At 39.1% G+C, this 22,716-nt stretch overlaps 4 non-coding genes across 4 annotated transcripts; all 4 read left to right on the top strand.

Annotated features, from left to right (window-relative positions):
• Positions 1-4,272: 4,272 nt before the first annotated feature.
• trnar-ucu (transfer RNA arginine (anticodon UCU)) lies at positions 4,273-4,362 on the top strand. The gene is given in 2 exon segments: positions 4,273-4,309; positions 4,327-4,362. It is a non-coding gene; the product is annotated as a tRNA-Arg (tRNA).
• Positions 4,363-4,885: 523 nt separating this feature from the next.
• trnat-agu (transfer RNA threonine (anticodon AGU)) lies at positions 4,886-4,959 on the top strand. Its single transcript has one exon. It is a non-coding gene; the product is annotated as a tRNA-Thr (tRNA).
• Positions 4,960-5,808: 849 nt separating this feature from the next.
• trnat-agu (transfer RNA threonine (anticodon AGU)) lies at positions 5,809-5,882 on the top strand. The gene has a single exon. It is a non-coding gene; the product is annotated as a tRNA-Thr (tRNA).
• A 3,618-nt stretch (positions 5,883-9,500) lies between these two features.
• On the top strand, positions 9,501-9,574 carry trnat-agu (transfer RNA threonine (anticodon AGU)). The gene has a single exon. It is a non-coding gene; the product is annotated as a tRNA-Thr (tRNA).
• The last annotated feature ends 13,142 nt before the right edge of the window (positions 9,575-22,716 follow it).

Genomic DNA, 22,716 nt, shown 5'->3' with positions numbered 1-22,716 from the left:
GATGTTTAAACGGAACCTGAAGGGTAAACAAAAGATGCTAAGTTTTGTGTGTACATTCTGCGTGACAAGGTCTAGTACTCTGTACATGTATATGATAGGTTTAAGCAATTGAGACAAGCTTTCAGAGTTGATGTTATTTGTTTCTGGAAAATGCAGAGGTTCCTAATCAGGGAAGTTGTTTTTGCTGTCTGTGTGAAGTTTGTATGCAAGAGAATGTTTTTGAGTTTGCCTGAAGCTATATTGTGTTGATATAGAAAACCAGTCAGGTAGGGTGCCGTGGCTTAGTTGGTTATAGCGCCTGTCTAGTAAACAGGAGATCCTGGGTTCGCATCCCAGCTGTGTCTTTTCCCTGGGTAATCTTTAATCAGTAACTGCTACAATGAGTAAATCAACCCTTTTTTTATTGGCGTCAGACTATGACTAACAGTATGTAGAGCTTTGGTGTGTGCTTAGACTTGCAGATAATCATCAGACCACTGGGATTTACATATGCATAGTAAATTCATTATTTGCCTCAAATATTAGCAGCACTACTGTTATTTTATAGGAAGGTTGGCCAAGGAACCAGTTTCTTCACCTGGGCTCTGTGTAGCAGTGGATAGCGCATTGGACTTCTAGATGAATAGCTGGAGCAGTTCAATGGTTGTGGGATCGAGTCCCACCAGAGTCAAGAGTGTTTCCTCTTCTTTATAGCTCTGCCTACTACCTTTTTGTACTTTTTTTTGCAAGATTTTCTCTAGTCTTTTTACCTAATTAATAGCAATTTCAAACTTTCAGAAATATTCTGTTTGATGTTGGGGTATTGGAACATATTTGTGCTGCAGAAGATTCTGCATGTATTTGTGAAAAGTGAGATGAAGCAATTTGAAATGTAGGATTTTAGCCTTTTCTGAATCAGAATGATGTTTGCTGATCCATTAAAAGATGTTTAAACAGAACCTGAAGGGTAAACAAAAGATGCTAAGTTTTGTGTGTACATTCTGCGTGACAAGGTCTAGTACTCTGTACATGTATATGATAGGTTTAAGCAATTGAGACAAGCTTTCAGAGTTGATGTTATTTGTTTCTGGAAAATGCAGAGGTTCCTAATCAGGGAAGTTGTTTTTGCTGTCTGTGTGAAGTTTGTATGCAAGAGAATGTTTTTGAGTTTGCCTGAAGCTATATTGTGTTGATATAGAAAACCAGTCATGTAGGGCGCCGTGGCTTAGTTGGTTGTAGCGCCTGTCTAGTAAACAGGAGATCCTGGGTTCGAATCCCAGCGGTGCCTTTTCCTTGGGTAATCTTTAATCAGTAACTGCTACAATGAGTAAATCAAACCTTTTTTTATTGGCGTCAGACTATGACTAACAGTATGCAGAGCTTTGGTGTGTGCTTAGACTTGCAGATAATCATCAGACCACTGGGATTTACATATGCGTAGTAAATTCATTATTTGCCTCAAATATTAGCAGCACTACTGTTATTTTATAGGAAGGTTGGCCAAGGAACCAGTTTCTTCACCTGGGCTCTGTGTAGCAGTGGATAGCGCATTGGCCTTTTAGATAAATAGCTGGAGCAATTCAAAGGTTGTGGGTTCGAGTCCCAGCAGAGTCGAGAGTGTTTCCTCTTCTTTATAGCTCTGTCTACTACCTTTTTGTACTTTTATTTGCAAGATTTTCTCTAGTCTTTTTACCTAATTAATAGCAATTTCAAACTTTCAGAAATATTCTGTTTGATGTTGGGGTATTGGAACATATTTGTGCTGCAGAAGATTCTGCATGTATTTGTGAAAAGTGAGATGAAGCAGTTTGAAATGTAGGATTTTAGCCTTTTCTGAATCAGAATGATGTTTACTGATCCATTAAAAGATGTTTAAACGGAACCTGAAGGGTAAACAAAAGATGCTAAGTTTTGTGTGTACATTCTGCGTGACAAGGTCTAGTACTCTGTACATGTATATGATAGGTTTAAGCAATTGAGACAAGCTTTCAGAGTTGATGTTATTTGTTTCTGGAAAATGCAGAGGTTCCTAATCAGGGAAGTTGTTTTTGCTGTCTGTGTGAAGTTTATATGCAAGAGAATGTTTTTGAGTTTGCCTGAAGCTATATTGTGTTGATATAGAAAACCAGTCAGGTAGGGTGCCGTGGCTTAGTTGGTTATAGCGCCTGTCTAGTAAACAGGAGATCCTGGGTTCGCATCCCAGCTGTGCCTTTTCCTTGGGTAATCTTTAATCAGTAACTGCTACAATGAGTAAATCAACCCTTTTTTTATTGGCGTCAGACTATGAGTAACAGTATGCAGAGCTTTGGTGTGTGCTTAGACTTGCAGATAATCATCAGACCACTGGGATTTACATATGCATAGTAAATTTATTATTTGCCTCAAATATTAGCAGCACTACTGTTATTTTATAGGAAGGTTGGCCAAGGAACCAGCTTCTTCGCCTGGGCTCTATGGCGCAATGGATAGCGCATTGGCCTTCTAGATAAATAGCTGGAGCAATTCAAAGGTTGTGGGTTTGAGTCCCACCAGAGTCGAGAGTGTTTCCTCTTCTTTATAGCTCTGTCTACTACCTTTTTGTACTTTTATTTGCAAGATTTTCTCTAGTCTTTTTACCTAATTAATAGCAATTTCAAACTTTCAGAAATATTCTGTTTGATGTTGGGGTATTGGAACATATTTGTGCTGCAGAAGATTCTGCATGTATTTGTGAAAAGTGAGATGAAGCAGTTTGAAATGTAGGATTTTAGCCTTTTCTGAATCAGAATAATGTTTGCTGATCCATTAAAAGATGTTTAAACGGAACCTGAAGGGTAAACAAAAGATGCTAAGTTTTGTGTGTACATTCTGTGTGACAAGGTCTAGTACTCTGTACATGTATATGATAGGTTTAAGCAATTGAGACAAGCTTTCAGAGTTGATGTTATTTGTTTCTGGAAAATGCAGAGGTTCCTAATCAGGGAAGTTGTTTTTGCTGTCTGTGTGAAATTTGTATGCAAGAGAATGTTTGTGAGTTTGCCTGAAGCTTTATTGTGTTGATATTAGAAACCAGTCAGGTAGGGCGCCGTGGCTTAGTTGGTTGTACCGCCTGTCTAGTAAACAGGAGATCCTGGCTTGGAATCCCAGCGGTGCCTTTTCCTTGGGTAATCTTTAATCAGTAACTGCTACAATGAGTAAATCAACCCTTTTTTTATTGGCGTCAGACTATAACTAACAGTATGCAGAGCTTTGGTGTGTGCTTAGACTTGCAGATAATCATCAGACCACTGGGATTTACATGTGCATAGTAAATTTATTATTTGCCTCAAATATTAGCAGCACTACTGTTATTTTATAGGAAGGTTGGCCAAGGAACCAGTTTCTTCACCTGGGCTCTGTGGCGCAATGGATAGCGCATTGGCCTTTTAGATAAATAGCTGGAGCAATTCAAAGCTTGTGGGTTCGAGTCCCACCAGAGTCGAGAGTGTTTCCTCTTCTTTATAGCTCTGTCTACTACCTTTTTGTACTTTTATTTGCAAGATTTTCTCTAGTCTTTTTACCTAATTAATAGCAATTTCAAACTTTCAGAAATATTCTGTTTGATGTTGGGGTATTGGAACATATTTGTGCTGCAGAAGATTCTGCATGTATTTGTGAAAAGTGAGATGAAGCAGTTTGAAATGTAGGATTTTAGCCTTTTCTGAATCAGAATGATGTTTGCTGATCCATTAAAAGATGTTTAAACGGAACCTGAAGGGTAAACAAAAGATGCTAAGTTTTGTGTGTACATTCTGCGTGACAAGGTCTAGTACTCTGTACATGTATATGATAGGTTTAAGCAATTGAGACAAGCTTTCAGAGTTGATGTTATTTGTTTCTGGAAAATGCAGAGGTTCCTAATCAGGGAAGTTGTTTTTGCTGTCTGTGTGAAGTTTGTATGCAAGAGAATGTTTTTGAGTTTGCCTGAAGCTATATTGTGTTGATATAGAAAACCAGTCAGGTAGGGCGCCGTGGCTTAGTTGGTTGTACCGCCTGTCTAGTAAACAGGAGATCCTGGCTTGGAATCCCAGCGGTGCCTTTTCCTTGGGTAATCTTTAATCAGTAACTGCTACAATGAGTAAATCAAACCTTTTTTTATTGGCGTCAGACTATGACTAACAGTATGCAGAGCTTTGGTGTGTGCTTAGACTTGCAGATAATCATCAGACCACTGGGATTTACATATGCATAGTAAATTCATTATTTGCCTCAAATATTAGCAGCACTACTGTTATTTTATAGGAAGGTTGGCCAATGAACCAGTTTCTTCACCTGGGCTCTGTGGCGCAATGGATAGCGCATTGGACTTCTAGATAAATAGCTGGAGCAATTTAAAGGTTGTGGGTTCGAGTCCCACCAGAGTCGAGAGTGTTTCCTCTTCTTTATAGCTCTGTCTACTACCTTTTTGTACTTTTATTTGCAAGATTTTCTCTAGTCTTTTTACCTAATTAATAGCAATTTCAAACTTTCAGAAATATTCTGTTTGATGTTGGGGTATTGGAACATATTTGTGCTGCAGAAGATTCTGCATGTATTTGTGAAAAGTGAGATGAAGCAGTTTGAAATGTAGGATTTTAGCCTTTTCTGAATCAGAATAATGTTTGCTGATCCATTAAAAGATGTTTAAACGGAACCTGAAGGGTAAACAAAAGATGCTAAGTTTTGTGTGTACATTCTGTGTGACAAGGTCTAGTACTCTGTACATGTATATGATAGGTTTAAGCAATTGAGACAAGCTTTCAGAGTTGATGTTATTTGTTTCTGGAAAATGCAGAGGTTCCTAATCAGGGAAGTTGTTTTTGCTGTCTGTGTGAAATTTGTATGCAAGAGAATGTTTGTGAGTTTGCCTGAAGCTTTATTGTGTTGATATTAGAAACCAGTCAGGTAGGGCGCCGTGGCTTAGTTGGTTATAGCGCCTGTCTAGTAAACAGGAGATCCTGGGTTCGAATCCCACCGGTGCCTTTTCCTTGGGTAATCTTTAATCAGTAACTGCTACAATGAGTAAATCAAACCTTTTTTTATTGGCGTCAGACTATGACTAACAGTATGCAGAGCTTTGGTGTGTGCTTAGACTTGCAGATAATCATCAGACCACTGGGATTTACATATGCGTAGTAAATTCATTATTTGCCTCAAATATTAGCAGCACTACTGTTATTTTATAGGAAGGTTGGCCAAGGAACCAGTTTCTTCACCTGGGCTCTGTGTAGCAGTGGATAGCGCATTGGACTTCTAGATGAATAGCTGGAGCAGTTCAATGGTTGTGGGATTGAGTCCCACCAGAGTCAAGAGTGTTTCCTCTTCTTTATAGCTCTGCCTACTACCTTTTTGTACTTTTTTTTGCAAGATTTTCTCTAGTCTTTTTACCTAATTAATAGCAATTTCAAACTTTCAGAAATATTCTGTTTGATGTTGGGGTATTGGAACATATTTGTGCTGCAGAAGATTCTGCATGTATTTGTGAAAAGTGAGATGAAGCAATTTGAAATGTTGGATTTTAGCCTTTTCTGAATCAGAATGATGTTTGCTGATCCATTAAAAGATGTTTAAACAGAACCTGAAGGGTAAACAAAAGATGCTAAGTTTTGTGTGTACATTCTGTGTGACAAGGTCTAGTACTCTGTACATGTATATGATAGGTTTAAGCAATTGAGACAAGCTTTCAGAGTTGATGTTATTTGTTTCTGGAAAATGCAGAGGTTCCTAATCAGGGAAGTTGTTTTTGCTGTCTGTGTGAAGTTTGTATGCAAGAGAATGTTTTTGAGTTTGCCTGAAGCTATATTGTGTTGATATAGAAAACCAGTCGGGTAGGGCGCCGTGGCTTAGTTGGTTATAGCGCCTGTCTAGTAAACAGGAGATCCTGGGTTCGAATCCCACCGGTGCCTTTTCCTTGGGTAATCTTTAATCAGTAACTGCTACAATGAGTAAATCAAACCTTTTTTTATTGGCGTCAGACTATGACTAACAGTATGCAGAGCTTTGGTGTGTGCTTAGACTTGCAGATAATCATCAGACCACTGGGATTTACATATGCGTAGTAAATTCATTATTTGCCTCAAATATTAGCAGCACTACTGTTATTTTATAGGAAGGTTGGCCAAGGAACCAGTTTCTTCACCTGGGCTCTGTGTAGCAGTGGATAGCGCATTGGCCTTTTAGATAAATAGCTGGAGCAATTCAAAGGTTGTGGGTTCGAGTCCCAGCAGAGTCGAGAGTGTTTCCTCTTCTTTATAGCTCTGTCTACTACCTTTTTGTACTTTTATTTGCAAGATTTTCTCTAGTCTTTTTACCTAATTAATAGCAATTTCAAACTTTCAGAAATATTCTGTTTGATGTTGGGGTATTGGAACATATTTGTGCTGCAGAAGATTCTGCATGTATTTGTGAAAAGTGAGATGAAGCAGTTTGAAATGTAGGATTTTAGCCTTTTCTGAATCAGAATGATGTTTACTGATCCATTAAAAGATGTTTAAACGGAACCTGAAGGGTAAACAAAAGATGCTAAGTTTTGTGTGTACATTCTGCGTGACAAGGTCTAGTACTCTGTACATGTATATGATAGGTTTAAGCAATTGAGACAAGCTTTCAGAGTTGATGTTATTTGTTTCTGGAAAATGCAGAGGTTCCTAATCAGGGAAGTTGTTTTTGCTGTCTGTGTGAAGTTTGTATGCAAGAGAATGTTTTTGAGTTTGCCTGAAGCTATATTGTGTTGATATAGAAAACCAGTCAGGTAGGGTGCCATGGCTTAGTTGGTTATAGCGCCTGTCTAGTAAACAGGAGATCCTGAGTTCGCATCCCAGCTGTGCCTTTTCCTTGGGTAATCTTTAATCAGTAACTGCTACAATGAGTAAATCAACCCTTTTTTTATTGGCGTCAGACTATGACTAACAGTATGCAGAGCTTTGGTGTGTGCTTAGACTTGCAGATAATCATCAGACCACTGGGATTTACATATGCATAGTAAATTTATTATTTGCCTCAAATATTAGCAGCACTACTGTTATTTTATAGGAAGGTTGGCCAAGGAACCAGTTTCTTCGCCTGGGCTCTATGGCGCAATGGATAGCGCATTGGCCTTCTAGATAAATAGTTGGAGCAATTCAAAGGTTGTGGGTTTGAGTCCCACCAGAGTCGAGAGTGTTTCCTCTTCTTTATAGCTCTGTCTACTACCTTTTTGTACTTTTATTTGCAAGATTTTCTCTAGTCTTTTTACCTAATTAATAGCAATTTCAAACTTTCAGAAATATTCTGTTTGATGTTGGGGTATTGGAACATATTTGTGCTGCAGAAGATTCTGCATGTATTTGTGAAAAGTGAGATGAAGCAATTTGAAATGTTGGATTTTAGCCTTTTCTGAATCAGAATGATGTTTGCTGATCCATTAAAAGATGTTTAAACAGAACCTGAAGGGTAAACAAAAGATGCTAAGTTTTGTGTGTACATTCTGCATGACAAGGTCTAGTACTCTGTACATGTATATGATAGGTTTAAGCAATTGAGACAAGCTTTCAGAGTTGATGTTATTTGTTTCTGGAAAATGCAGAGGTTCCTAATCAGGGAAGTTGTTTTTGCTGTCTGTGTGAAGTTTGTATGCAAGAGAATGTTTTTGAGTTTGCCTGAAGCTATATTGTGTTGATATAGAAAACCAGTCGGGTAGGGCGCCGTGGCTTAGTTGGTTATAGCGCCTGTCTAGTAAACAGGAGATCCTGGGTTCGAATCCCACTGGTGCCTCTTCCTTGGGTAATCTTTAATCAGTAACTGCTACAATGAGTAAATCAAACCTTTTTTTATTGGCGTCAGACTATGACTAACAGTATGCAGAGCTTTGGTGTGTGCTTAGACTTGCAGATAATCATCAGACCACTGGGATTTACATATGCGTAGTAAATTCATTATTTGCCTCAAATATTAGCAGCACTACTGTTATTTTATAGGAAGGTTGGCCAAGGAACCAGTTTCTTCACCTGGGCTCTGTGTAGCAGTGGATAGCGCATTGGCCTTTTAGATAAATAGCTGGAGCAATTCAAAGGTTGTGGGTTCGAGTCCCAGCAGAGTCGAGAGTGTTTCCTCTTCTTTATAGCTCTGTCTACTACCTTTTTGTACTTTTATTTGCAAGATTTTCTCTAGTCTTTTTACCTAATTAATAGCAATTTCAAACTTTCAGAAATATTCTGTTTGATGTTGGGGTATTGGAACATATTTGTGCTGCAGAAGATTCTGCATGTATTTGTGAAAAGTGAGATGAAGCAGTTTGAAATGTAGGATTTTAGCCTTTTCTGAATCAGAATGATGTTTACTGATCCATTAAAAGATGTTTAAACGGAACCTGAAGGGTAAACAAAAGATGCTAAGTTTTGTGTGTACATTCTGCGTGACAAGGTCTAGTACTCTGTACATGTATATGATAGGTTTAAGCAATTGAGACAAGCTTTCAGAGTTGATGTTATTTGTTTCTGGAAAATGCAGAGGTTCCTAATCAGGGAAGTTGTTTTTGCTGTCTGTGTGAAGTTTGTATGCAAGAGAATGTTTTTGAGTTTGCCTGAAGCTATATTGTGTTGATATAGAAAACCGGTCAGGTAGGGTGCCGTGGCTTAGTTGGTTATAGCGCCTGTCTAGTAAACAGGAGATCCTGAGTTCGCATCCCAGCTGTGCCTTTTCCTTGGGTAATCTTTAATCAGTAACTGCTACAATGAGTAAATCAACCCTTTTTTTATTGGCGTCAGACTATGACTAACAGTATGCAGAGCTTTGGTGTGTGCTTAGACTTGCAGATAATCATCAGACCACTGGGATTTACATATGCATAGTAAATTTATTATTTGCCTCAAATATTAGCAGCACTACTGTTATTTTATAGGAAGGTTGGCCAAGGAACCAGTTTCTTCGCCTGGGCTCTATGGCGCAATGGATAGCGCATTGGCCTTCTAGATAAATAGCTGGAGCAATTCAAAGGTTGTGGGTTCGAGTCCCACCAGAGTCGAGAGTGTTTCCTCTTCTTTATAGCTCTGTCTACTACCTTTTTGTACTTTTATTTGCAAGATTTTCTCTAGTCTTTTTACCTAATTAATAGCAATTTCAAACTTTCAGAAATATTCTGTTTGATGTTGGGGTATTGGAACATATTTGTGCTGCAGAAGATTCTGCATGTATTTGTGAAAAGTGAGATGAAGCAGTTTGAAATGTAGGATTTTAGCCTTTTCTGAATCAGAATAATGTTTGCTGATCCATTAAAAGATGTTTAAACGGAACCTGAAGGGTAAACAAAAGATGCTAAGTTTTGTGTGTACATTCTGTGTGACAAGGTCTAGTACTCTGTACATGTATATGATAGGTTTAAGCAATTGAGACAAGCTTTCAGAGTTGATGTTATTTGTTTCTGGAAAATGCAGAGGTTCCTAATCAGGGAAGTTGTTTTTGCTGTCTGTGTGAAATTTGTATGCAAGAGAATGTTTGTGAGTTTGCCTGAAGCTTTATTGTGTTGATATTAGAAACCAGTCAGGTAGGGCGCCGTGGCTTAGTTGGTTATAGCGCCTGTCTAGTAAACAGGAGATCCTGGGTTCGAATCCCAGCGGTGCCTTTTCCTTGGGTAATCTTTAATCAGTAACTGCTACAATGAGTGAATCAACCCTTTTTTTATTGGCGTCAGACTATGACTAACAGTATGTAGAGCTTTGGTGTGTGCTTAGACTTGCAGATAATCATCAGACCACTGGGATTTACATATGCATAGTAAATTTATTATTTGCCTCAAATATTAGCAGCACTACTGTTATTTTATAGGAAGGTTGGCCAAGGAACCAGTTTCTTTACCTGGGCTCTGTGGCGCAATGGATAGCGCATTGGACTTCTAGATAAATAGCTGGAGCATTTCAAAGCTTGTGGGTTGGAGTCCCACCAGAGTCGAGAGTGTTTCCTCTTCTTTATAGCTCTGTCTACTACCTTTTTGTACTTTTATTTGCAAGATTTTCTCTAGTCTTTTTACCTAATTAATAGCAATTTCAAACTTTCAGAAATATTCTGTTTGATGTTGGGGTATTGGAACATATTTGTGCTGCAGAAGATTCTGCATGTATTTGTGAAAAGTGAGATGAAGCAGTTTGAAATGTAGGATTTTAGCCTTTTCTGAATCAGAATGATGTTTGCTGATCCATTAAAAGATGTTTAAACGGAACCTGAAGGGTAAACAAAAGATGCTAAGTTTTGTGTGTACATTCTGCGTGACAAGGTCTAGTACTCTGTACATGTATATGATAGGTTTAAGCAATTGAGACAAGCTTTCAGAGTTGATGTTATTTGTTTCTGGAAAATGCAGAGGTTCCTAATCAGGGAAGTTGTTTTTGCTGTCTGTGTGAAGTTTGTATGCAAGAGAATGTTTTTGAGTTTGCCTGAAGCTATATTGTGTTGATATAGAAAACCAGTCAGGTAGGGCGCCGTGGCTTAGTTGGTTGTACCGCCTGTCTAGTAAACAGGAGATCCTGGCTTGGAATCCCAGCGGTGCCTTTTCCTTGGGTAATCTTTAATCAGTAACTGCTACAATGAGTAAATCAAACCTTTTTTTATTGGCGTCAGACTATGACTAACAGTATGCAGAGCTTTGGTGTGTGCTTAGACTTGCAGATAATCATCAGACCACTGGGATTTACATATGCGTAGTAAATTCATTATTTGCCTCAAATATTAGCAGCACTACTGTTATTTTATAGGAAGGTTGGCCAAGGAACCAGTTTCTTCACCTGGGCTCTGTGTAGCAGTGGATAGCGCATTGGCCTTTTAGATAAATAGCTGGAGCAATTCAAAGGTTGTGGGTTCGAGTCCCAGCAGAGTCGAGAGTGTTTCCTCTTCTTTATAGCTCTGTCTACTACCTTTTTGTACTTTTATTTGCAAGATTTTCTCTAGTCTTTTTACCTAATTAATAGCAATTTCAAACTTTCAGAAATATTCTGTTTGATGTTGGGGTATTGGAACATATTTGTGCTGCAGAAGATTCTGCATGTATTTGTGAAAAGTGAGATGAAGCAGTTTGAAATGTAGGATTTTAGCCTTTTCTGAATCAGAATGATGTTTACTGATCCATTAAAAGATGTTTAAACGGAACCTGAAGGGTAAACAAAAGATGCTAAGTTTTGTGTGTACATTCTGCGTGACAAGGTCTAGTACTCTGTACATGTATATGATAGGTTTAAGCAATTGAGACAAGCTTTCAGAGTTGATGTTATTTGTTTCTGGAAAATGCAGAGGTTCCTAATCAGGGAAGTTGTTTTTGCTGTCTGTGTGAAGTTTGTATGCAAGAGAATGTTTTTGAGTTTGCCTGAAGCTATATTGTGTTGATATAGAAAACCGGTCAGGTAGGGTGCCGTGGCTTAGTTGGTTATAGCGCCTGTCTAGTAAACAGGAGATCCTGAGTTCGCATCCCAGCTGTGCCTTTTCCTTGGGTAATCTTTAATCAGTAACTGCTACAATGAGTAAATCAACCCTTTTTTTATTGGCGTCAGACTATGACTAACAGTATGCAGAGCTTTGGTGTGTGCTTAGACTTGCAGATAATCATCAGACCACTGGGATTTACATATGCATAGTAAATTTATTATTTGCCTCAAATATTAGCAGCACTACTGTTATTTTATAGGAAGGTTGGCCAAGGAACCAGTTTCTTCGCCTGGGCTCTATGGCGCAATGGATAGCGCATTGGCCTTCTAGATAAATAGCTGGAGCAATTCAAAGGTTGTGGGTTCGAGTCCCACCAGAGTCGAGAGTGTTTCCTCTTCTTTATAGCTCTGTCTACTACCTTTTTGTACTTTTATTTGCAAGATTTTCTCTAGTCTTTTTACCTAATTAATAGCAATTTCAAACTTTCAGAAATATTCTGTTTGATGTTGGGGTATTGGAACATATTTGTGCTGCAGAAGATTCTGCATGTATTTGTGAAAAGTGAGATGAAGCAGTTTGAAATGTAGGATTTTAGCCTTTTCTGAATCAGAATGATGTTTGCTGATCCATTAAAAGATGTTTAAACGGAACCTGAAGGGTAAACAAAAGATGCTAAGTTTTGTGTGTACATTCTGCGTGACAAGGTCTAGTACTCTGTACATGTATATGATAGGTTTAAGCAATTGAGACAAGCTTTCAGAGTTGATGTTATTTGTTTCTGGAAAATGCAGAGGTTCCTAATCAGGGAAGTTGTTTTTGCTGTCTGTGTGAAGTTTGTATGCAAGAGAATGTTTTTGAGTTTGCCTGAAGCTATATTGTGTTGATATAGAAAACCAGTCAGGTAGGGCGCCGTGGCTTAGTTGGTTGTACCGCCTGTCTAGTAAACAGGAGATCCTGGCTTGGAATCCCAGCGGTGCCTTTTCCTTGGGTAATCTTTAATCAGTAACTGCTACAATGAGTAAATCAAACCTTTTTTTATTGGCGTCAGACTATGACTAACAGTATGCAGAGCTTTGGTGTGTGCTTAGACTTGCAGATAATCATCAGACCACTGGGATTTACATATGCGTAGTAAATTCATTATTTGCCTCAAATATTAGCAGCACTACTGTTATTTTATAGGAAGGTTGGCCAAGGAACCAGTTTCTTCACCTGGGCTCTGTGTAGCAGTGGATAGCGCATTGGCCTTTTAGATAAATAGCTGGAGCAATTCAAAGGTTGTGGGTTCGAGTCCCAGCAGAGTCGAGAGTGTTTCCTCTTCTTTATAGCTCTGTCTACTACCTTTTTGTACTTTTATTTGCAAGATTTTCTCTAGTCTTTTTACCTAATTAATAGCAATTTCAAACTTTCAGAAATATTCTGTTTGATGTTGGGGTATTGGAACATATTTGTGCTGCAGAAGATTCTGCATGTATTTGTGAAAAGTGAGATGAAGCAGTTTGAAATGTAGGATTTTAGCCTTTTCTGAATCAGAATGATGTTTACTGATCCATTAAAAGATGTTTAAACGGAACCTGAAGGGTAAACAAAAGATGCTAAGTTTTGTGTGTACATTCTGCGTGACAAGGTCTAGTACTCTGTACATGTATATGATAGGTTTAAGCAATTGAGACAAGCTTTCAGAGTTGATGTTATTTGTTTCTGGAAAATGCAGAGGTTCCTAATCAGGGAAGTTGTTTTTGCTGTCTGTGTGAAGTTTGTATGCAAGAGAATGTTTTTGAGTTTGCCTGAAGCTATATTGTGTTGATATAGAAACCCAGTCAGGTAGGGTGCCGTGGCTTAGTTGGTTATAGCGCCTGTCTAGTAAACAGGAGATCCTGAGTTTGCATCCCAGCTGTGCCTTTTCCTTGGGTAATCTTTAATCAGTAACTGCTACAATGAGTAAATCAACCCTTTTTTTATTGGCGTCAGACTATGACTAACAGTATGCAGAGCTTTGGTGTGTGCTTAGACTTGCAGATAATCATCAGACCACTGGGATTTACATATGCATAGTAAATTTATTATTTGCCTCAAATATTAGCAGCACTACTGTTATTTTATAGGAAGGTTGGCCAAGGAACCAGTTTCTTTACCTGGGCTCTGTGGCGCAATGGATAGCGCATTGGACTTCTAGATAAATAGCTGGAGCATTTCAAAGCTTGTGGGTTCGAGTCCCACCAGAGTCGAGAGTGTTTCCTCTTCTTTATAGCTCTGTCTACTACCTTTTTGTACTTTTATTTGCAAGATTTTCTCTAGTCTTTTTACCTAATTAATAGCAATTTCAAACTTTCAGAAATATTCTGTTTGATGTTGGGGTATTGGAACATATTTGTGCTGCAGAAGATTCTGCATGTATTTGTGAAAAGTGAGATGAAGCAGTTTGAAATGTAGGATTTTAGCCTTTTCTGAATCAGAATGATGTTTGCTGATCCATTAAAAGATGTTTAAATGGAACCTGAAGGGTAAACAAAAGATGCTAAGTTTTGTGTGTACATTCTGCGTGACAAGGTCTAGTACTCTGTACATGTATATGATAGGTTTAAGCAATTGAGACAAGCTTTCAGAGTTGATGTTATTTGTTTCTGGAAAATGCAGAGGTTCCTAATCAGGGAAGTTGTTTTTGCTGTCTGTGTGAAGTTTGTATGCAAGAGAATGTTTTTGAGTTTGCCTGAAGCTATATTGTATTGATATAGAAGACCAGTCAGGTAGGGCGCCGTGGTTTAGTTGGTTATAGCGCCTGTCTAGTAAACAGGAGATCCTGGGTTCGAATCCCAGTGGTGCCTTTTCCTTAGGTAATCCTTAATCAGTAACTGCTACAATGAGTAAATCATCTCCTTTTTTATTGGTGTCAGACTATGACTAACAGTATGCAGAGCTTTGGTGTGTGCTTAGACCTGTAGATAATCATCAGACCACTGGGATTTACATATGCATAGTAAATTCATTATTTGCCTCAAATATTAGCAGCACTACTGTTATTTTATAGGAAGGTTGGCCAAGGAACCAGCTTCTTCACCTTTGCTCTGTGGTGCAATGGATAGCGTATTGGACTTCTAGATAAATAGCTGGAGCAAATCAAATGTTGTGGGTTTGAACCCCCCTGAGTCGAGAGTGTTTCCTCTTCTTTATACCTCTGTCTACTACCTTTTTGTACTTTTATTTGCAAGATTTTCTCTAGTCTTTTTACCTAATTAATAGCAATTTCAAACTTTCAGAAATATTCTGTTTGATGTTGGGGTATTGAAACATATTTGTGCTGCAGAAGATTCTGCATGTATTTGTGAAAAGTGAGATGAAGCAGTTTGAAATGTTGCATTTTAGCCTTTTCTGAATCAGAATGATGTTTGCTGATCCATTAAAAGATGTTTAAATGGAACCTGAAGGCTAAACAAAAGATGCTAAGCTTTTGTGTGTACATTCTGTGTGACCAGGTCTCCTACTCTGTACATGTATATGTACATGTGATGTTTTTTGTTTCTGGAAAATGCAGAGGTTCCTATTCAGGGAAGTTGTTTTTTCTGTCTGTGTGAAGTTTGTATGCAAGAGAATGTTTTTGAATTTGCCTGAAGCTATATTGTATTGATATAGATTACCTTTCAGGTAGGGCGCAGTGGCTTAGTTGGTTGTAGTGCCTGTCTAGTACACAGGAGATCCTGGGTTTGAATCCCAGCAGTGCATTTTACTTGGGTAATCTTTAATCAGTAACTGCTACAATGAGTAAATCAACCCTTTTTTATTGGCGTCAGACTATGACTAACAGTATGCAGAGCTTTGGTGTGTGCTTAGTCTTGCAGATAATCATAGACGTTCAAAAATCAATTTTAACAACCCAATCAGAATCAACAGCGCTTCGTGATGTCCGAGTACTAGCAACTCCTGCGTTAAGTTTGGGCTGTTAAACGTACGGTCTCTAACACGTAAAGCCGTCATTGTCAATGAAATTCTAACTGTAAACCTCCTCAGTTCACTGTGTCTCTGTGAACCGTGGGTTAAACCTAATGAATTATTGCTGTGAATGAATCAACTCCCCCAGGCTTTAACTACTGCAGTTATCCACTCAGATGTGGTCGTGGTGGCGGCGTTGCCACAATCTATGATTCAGTTCTAGGCATAATCCTAAACTCAGGTTATGAAGCTAAATCGTTTGAAGTGCTTATTCTTAAAGTGGCAGGCTTTTCTCCGGCTTCTAAAAAGCAGCTCTCTTTCCTGCTTATTACAGTCTATCGTCCTCCTGGACCTTATACAGATCTTGTTAGTGAAATTGCTGACTTCTTTTCAGAAGTAGCTGTCTCTACTGTGTCATGAAAAATATTGTAATCATGCTGATTCATAATGTATCCATTTAATCTTGTATCCCCTTAATATTTCGTATTCGTAAATCATGTTCTGTTCTATATAATCTACTGCACAGTTGTACAGTACATTCTGATACTATGTCTGGCGCCAGCCGAGGCCAGATAAGAAATATATGGGTAAGCATTAGCTGAAACAGAGCAGTTAATCATGTTGTCCCCTTACTCACCCTCACACTCAGGGGCACAGTGTCTTAAATCTATCAACAATAGGCAGAAAAGTGTGCCAGAGGTCACACACCACTAGTGTTAATTACATACACTCCTTCTTAGGAGGTGCCAGGTGTCGTAAGTCATGACTTCAGGATGCGTATGCAACATGTGAGGGTGGGTGGGGGATATTCCTATAAGTATGTATGTTGAATACCATTGAGGCAGTCTGTATCGTGGTCACGAGCTGCGTGCAGATTCATTAAACTTGCTACTCAATGCATATTCCCTTGTCTGCTTCATCACTCTCTGACAGATTTCCACCACAACTGATAAGGCTTTTATTGTTTGAGATTTCAGTATTCACTTTGAAAAGAGTCCTTAGGACCCCCTTAGAATTAGGTTTAAATCAATCTTAGATGCTTTGGGATTCATTCAAAATGTTATAGGTCCAACTCCTAGATATAGGTCCAACCATACACTAGACCTAGTTCTGACCCTGCATGAAACAGAACATGTAGTAAGCATTTCTCAGCCTGACTCCATTTCTGACCATTACCTAATCATGTTTGTAGTCTTAAACCAGGATATCCACCTGATGCCTCGCTTTATGAGCAAACGTACCATAACAATGTCTACAGCTAGTGTATTCATTAATAACCTTCCAGATTTAACCATCTCCAGCCCATCTCATCATATAGAACTTGAGCATGAACCAGATGATCTGCTGTCTGTGCTCCGCTCTAATCTTGACAATGTTGCGTCAATTAAGATCAAACAAATTAGGGAGAGAAAGCTAGCGCCTTGGTGTAATGACCATATGCGTACTCTCTACGGCTTGAATGGCATCATAGTCATGCGGAATACAAAAAAGCTTTAATTAAAGTCAAATCCTCATAAATCGCATCACTAATAGACAATAACAAAAATATCCCCAGATTCCTTTTTAATACTGTGAATAAACTCACCAGCAGTCACAGACAAACTAACTCAGCCATTCCTGCTGACATTAGCAGGATAAAATTGAAAACATTAAAAATTCATAGTCAGTCCCTGACCACTGCAGTGAATGTTGATGAATGGTGCACCAGCTTTAATGCACACTCTGAATACTCTGAATAGCCTATTAAAGTCATCCTCATGTGTACTAGATCCTGTTCCAACACAGTTGTTTAAACAGGTTCTGCCTAGGGTTATACAATCAGTACTGGCCATAGTTAACTCTTCCCTCAACATTGGCTACATACCTAAATCCCTTAATTCAGCAATTATCAAACCTGTTCTCAAAAAACCTAACCTTGACCCCAATGAGCTTGGTAATTATACACCAATCTCAAATCTCCCCTTCATAGCCAAGGTCCTAGAAAAAGCAGTGTTTCTGCTGCTGTGCACAACAGTAGCATTTACAAGGTCTTTCAGTCTGGATTTAGACCCAACCACAGCACTGAAACAGCGTTACTAAGAGCCACAAATGACCTCCTCGTTTCATTTGATAGAGGCTGCACTACTATTCTTGTGCTGCTTGACCTTAGTGCTGCCTTTGACACCGTAGATCATGCCATTCTGCTTGACAGGCTTGAAAATACTGCAGGAATTAAATGATCTGCACTCGCTTATCTTAATCTCATGTGGAATTTGTGAACCAAGTTCTAGGCAGTACTCTACAGGTTCAGGTTAGGTCGGCCTTGCTTTCTGGTCTGGCAGCTGGTTCCCCCGCTACCTTTGTTTGTACACAGAGCTCGGCTCTGTCCTTAGTATCTCCCCTCTCTGCCCAAGCGAGGTTTGTGGCTTTGTGTTTATACCCCTTTAGTTTTCCCCCTCGTTTCACTCTCGTTTAGCTCCCTGCTCCTCCCAGTCCCAGTTTGTTTTGTTTGCCATCTGACTTGTTGCGTTTTGGTTCTGTTCATGGTTTTGCCCATGTTGCTGCACTTTGCTTTTTGGATCCCATTGTTTTGTATTTGGTTAATAAAGTATCTTGCTTCGATTTCCATTTCTGCGAGTGTTCATCCCTTCAGGTCTGGCCGTACACGCCATGACAATAACATTAACAGGTGAACGTCATTCTTTATTTTAGTTCATTTATTTTGATTTTCATTTGTTGTATTTAATAATCATTTATAGTGAGACAAAAAAAAGTATTTAGTCAGCCACTGATTGTGCAAGTTCTCCTACTTAGAACAATAAGAGGTGTGTGAAACTATGAAAGACAAGGGAGGACAATGAGGAAAACAAATCCAGGAAATCAGATGGTAGAATTTTTAAAGAATTTATTTGTAAATTATGTTGGAAAATAAGTATTTGGTCACCCACAAACAAGCAAGATTTCTGGCTCTCACAGGCCTGTAACTTCTTCTTTAGGAAGCTATTCTGTCCTCCACCTGTTACCTGTATTAATGCCACCTGTTTGACCTTGTTATCTGTATAAAAGACCCCTGTCCACAGCCTCAAACAGTCAGACTCCAAACCTAACCATGGACAAGACCAACATTAGATAAACATTAGAGCTTAAAATGTTGGGCTGATTTAAATACAATCAGGGTCACAAGTAATTGGACAGTGACTGAATGTGTGTAATTTAGCTTCAGTACACCACCTCAGGGGATCTGAAATCAAGTAGTCACACAAATGAGCTGGGCCTTGGCATCGCCTTCCACACCTTCAGCTTCCTCTGGTTTTTCTGTTCTTTCTGTCATTAGCAGTGCAAGCTGTTGTAGGAACCAGTGTGATGAGTATCACAGATCTGCTCCTCAAGGGTTGTTTTAACAACAGCAAGATTTGTTTCCTACAGAAATGGTACATTTATCTTCTGAGGTGTATTTTTATTAAATTAGACTAATTATTGTTACTGTGTGTAATTATTAAATATACATATTTTAGTTTCAGGATTTGAGGAATCGTTCCTCTGCAGGTCAGTACGGCCTCAGGAGGAAACTAGTACCTACTAGACGGCTGAAGTACTTGCAGCTAAAAAGTAGACTTTCTAAGGCCAAAGCTCCAGAGATCTCAATACAGGTGTTGAGCTCCAGGCTGGTCCACACTTACAGCTGCATCTCCAAGTCTGTAAGTACTCCTCAGCAGGTAAATCACACACCAGCACAACCTAGAACCCCTTCAACCATGATCCTCCCTCATTTAATAGACTCCTCCTTCAGATCAGAGGTAGTAAAGCTCCTCTGTAGATGAGGTGAAGAACATTCAACCACTGCACTTTAATGATCACTTCTCTTGTAAATAAATGTACTTTTTCTCTCAGAACAGATGTTTAATCATGAGCTGCATGAAGAATTGTACAATGAAATGCAGATATTGTTAAATTTTATTGTAAAAAGATCTTTTTCAAATTTCTCCTTTTCAGTTGTTTAAAACTAACCTACTTTCAGACCTACCAAAAAAGAAAAAGGTAAAGGTGCATGTATTTGTCACTGCACAGCGAAATGTGTCCTCCGCATTTAACCGATCTGTGGTAGTGAACACACACACACTAGTGATCTAGGGGCAGGGAGTACACACACACCCCGAGCGGTGGGCAGCCAACTCCAGCGACCCAGGGAGCAGAGAGGTTAAAGGGCCTTGCTCAAGGGCCCAACATTGGCAGCTTGCCAAGCCCAGGAATTGAACCCACAACCCTGTTATCGATAGCCAGACGCTCTAACCGCTGAGACACCGCTGCCCCTAAAACCAAGCGTTTCAGTTAACTTACACTTTATGTCCAAATGTTTGTGGAGACCCCTTCTTAGAAATGCATTCATCTACTTTATGTTGCACACACTTTTGACACATATGTGCAAACTGTGGAACTGTGGGGTGTTCATCATCCAACATCCTGACCTCACTAATGCTCTTGTGGCTGAATGCTTCAAAATCTAGTAGAGAGTCTTTTTTCCCTGGACACTGAAGACATCCAACAAAAACAGGTTGTTTTAGGACCTAAATCTACATCTACAGAGGAGCTTTACTACCTCTGCTCTGAAGGAGGAGTCTATTAAATCAATGAGAATTGATGAAGGGTTTCTAGGTTGTGCTGGTGTACCTATTTTCCAATACAGGTGCTGAGCTCCAGGCTGGACCATACTGACCTCATGAACAGACTCTTCCTTCAGAGGTAGATGTAGATTTACTTCCAAAAGCAACCAGTTTAAGAAACAGATCAGGAAAAATCATACATGACTCAACTGAAGATGTTCAAAAATCAGGTTCTGAATCTTCTTGTTGTGCTTCTTGATTCAGACTGCCTGCCGACCACCTACTGCTCCTGATTCAGTCACAGAGACGGGCTGCCCCCCGGACGGGCTGGTCCATGACCTCAGTGTGAGGGACTACCAGAATGTGGTAGGACATCTCCAGTCCTACAGTCTGCAGCTGGGCCAAAAAAATCTAGCAGTGTCTGTAAGAGGAGGTCCGCTGTCCAACACTAATTAAGTGTGGAAATTTAGGTCCGCATCACTTAGGTCTTCAGGTCACCCTCTGGAACACGCAAGTGGATGCCTGAGCAGGACAAGAAGAAGAGGTGAAGACTGTGGTGCTGCATTCAACCACTGCACTTTAATGATCACTTCTCTTGTAAATAAATGTACTTTTTCTCTCATGTTTAATCATGAGCTGCATGAAGAATTGTTCAATAAACTGCAGATATTGTAACATTTTACTGTAAAAATATTTGTAAAATTTGGGTTGTCTAAAACTACTTGCAAACCCTTTCACTTAACCCACACTATATGCCCAAATGTTTGTGGACACCCCTTCTAATAAATGCATTCAGCTACTTTAAATTGCACCCATTGCACATATATGCAAATGCACACACTTTAGTCTTTGTAGAGAAGTAGTGCCAACAGAATAGGACTCTCTGGAGCATTCATCTATTGGCACCATGCTGCCTAATGCCAGTCGTGGGGCAGAGGGGTATAAAGCCCCCCAGTATTGAGCTGTGGCACAGTGGAACTGTGGAATGTTCCACTGCGCCACAGCTCAAACACATTCTCTGGAGTGATTAATGGTGTTTCATCCAATATTTTTGGAATAAGTTGGGGTGGTGATTATTTAACATCCTGACCTTACCAATGCTCTTCTTGCTGAATGCAATCAAATCCTCACAGCAATGCTCCAAAATCTAGTAAGCTGTCTCCAGCCTTCCCTAGACACTAGAGACAGTCAATCCAATAAAACAGCATCAAGAATGAATGAGCAGGTGTCCCAATACATCTGTCCATGTAGTGCATGAGTCTCACTTACACCTCAAACACCTATAAAATAAAGCATAACACTACTCATAAACCTAATTCCAATCCAAAACCTTTAACTAACTTTACCCTGTTGAACATACACTGAGATGGTGATGATGGTACGCTCGATGAAAGCTAGTCTGTGTGTGTGTGTACTCACATTTCACTGATCTGTTGACAGGGTCCCTGCACCTTCCCCGCCACTGTGTGTACTGACTGACAGACAGACAGACAGAGACATTATCAGGCTGACAAATGATCTGCATCATCTGCAGAATTATCACCATTAACAATATTATCATGATCCAGATTCAGTGGCTGCTTACCTAAATCAAGTCAAGTGACTTTTATTATATAGTATATGACACACAAATTCAAATCCAGAATCTATACACATAAATACACACTATTTTACACTATTCTGCAAGGTCTGGGTGCAACAACTAAGATTAGTTTTAAATTTAGTTAAATAAAAAAAATTAGTTGATGTCATCACTCATGTTTCTCGCACTAACCAGGAACGGTTTGTGCATGGATCACGTTTTCTGTCAATGTTACCATAGTGTATATTTACAGATAAAGCTGCCTAAATACACCAGTAAGTAGGAAATGATGATAGACTAAAATCATTATATGAGAGAACGCTCCCAGCAGGAGAGTGTAAATCACCATGTCAGTGTAAATATAAGCTAATAATGGTAATAAGAAATCATTTTTATATATTTATATATATTAACACCCAAGTAAATCCTCAGATTCAGAGATATATAGTAATGAAGTAGAACTACTTCAGTACTGTACTTAAGTACTAAAATACTGTATCTGTATCTACTGGAGGATTATTTTATCTCCTACTTCCACTTTTACTTCACTACATATTTTGGATGAGTTTAATACTTTTACTCCGTTAGATGTTTATGTGCTGCAGCTGCAGTGAGGACACTAACGCTAGAGCTCTGTAGTTTATTCCGAGATGGAAGAACCACTAGAAGAAACACCACCTTCCCCACCTTCAAATACTCGTATGTGGCCGAATGGTTCATGTTCATGAACTCAGTCTTCTACAGTTCTGTCCTTCTACTACAGCCAGAGGAACTGTGACAGTACTTAAGTCTGAGCATTTGAAATAATAGAAACACTGATACTCAGACTTTTGACTGCTTTCTGTAAGAACTACAGAACACAATACTGTACTTTTACTTTCAGTACTTAAGTAACTACATGCAATACTTAAGTACTTCCACTTAAGTCTGGAGCTTAAAGACACTTCTACTTCTACTCAAGTCACTTTTTTGATAGAGCACTTGTACTTTTACTCAAGTCTGGGTCTCTAGTACTTTCTACATGTCTGCTGAGATTGTATTTTGCACGTGAGAAAAACAGATTTATCATTAAAAAAAAAACACATGAAAGCATTTGTTGGTGGGTTGTGGGTCCGCGCTTGCACAGGTCACATTTGGATGGGTAGAAATCGGCAGAACACCAGTCTTCTGCAGCACGGCTGAGGAGAGGTGCATACAGCTTGAGCTCTAGTTCTTAAACTGTTTAAAGAGTTAAAATTCATGATATGCTTAAAAGAAGAGGAA

This window comes from Salminus brasiliensis, chromosome 4 (genome assembly GCF_030463535.1).
Source record: "Salminus brasiliensis chromosome 4, fSalBra1.hap2, whole genome shotgun sequence".
Lineage (NCBI taxonomy): Eukaryota > Metazoa > Chordata > Actinopteri > Characiformes > Bryconidae > Salminus > Salminus brasiliensis.
This window is presented reverse-complemented; position numbering and strand designations above follow the sequence as displayed.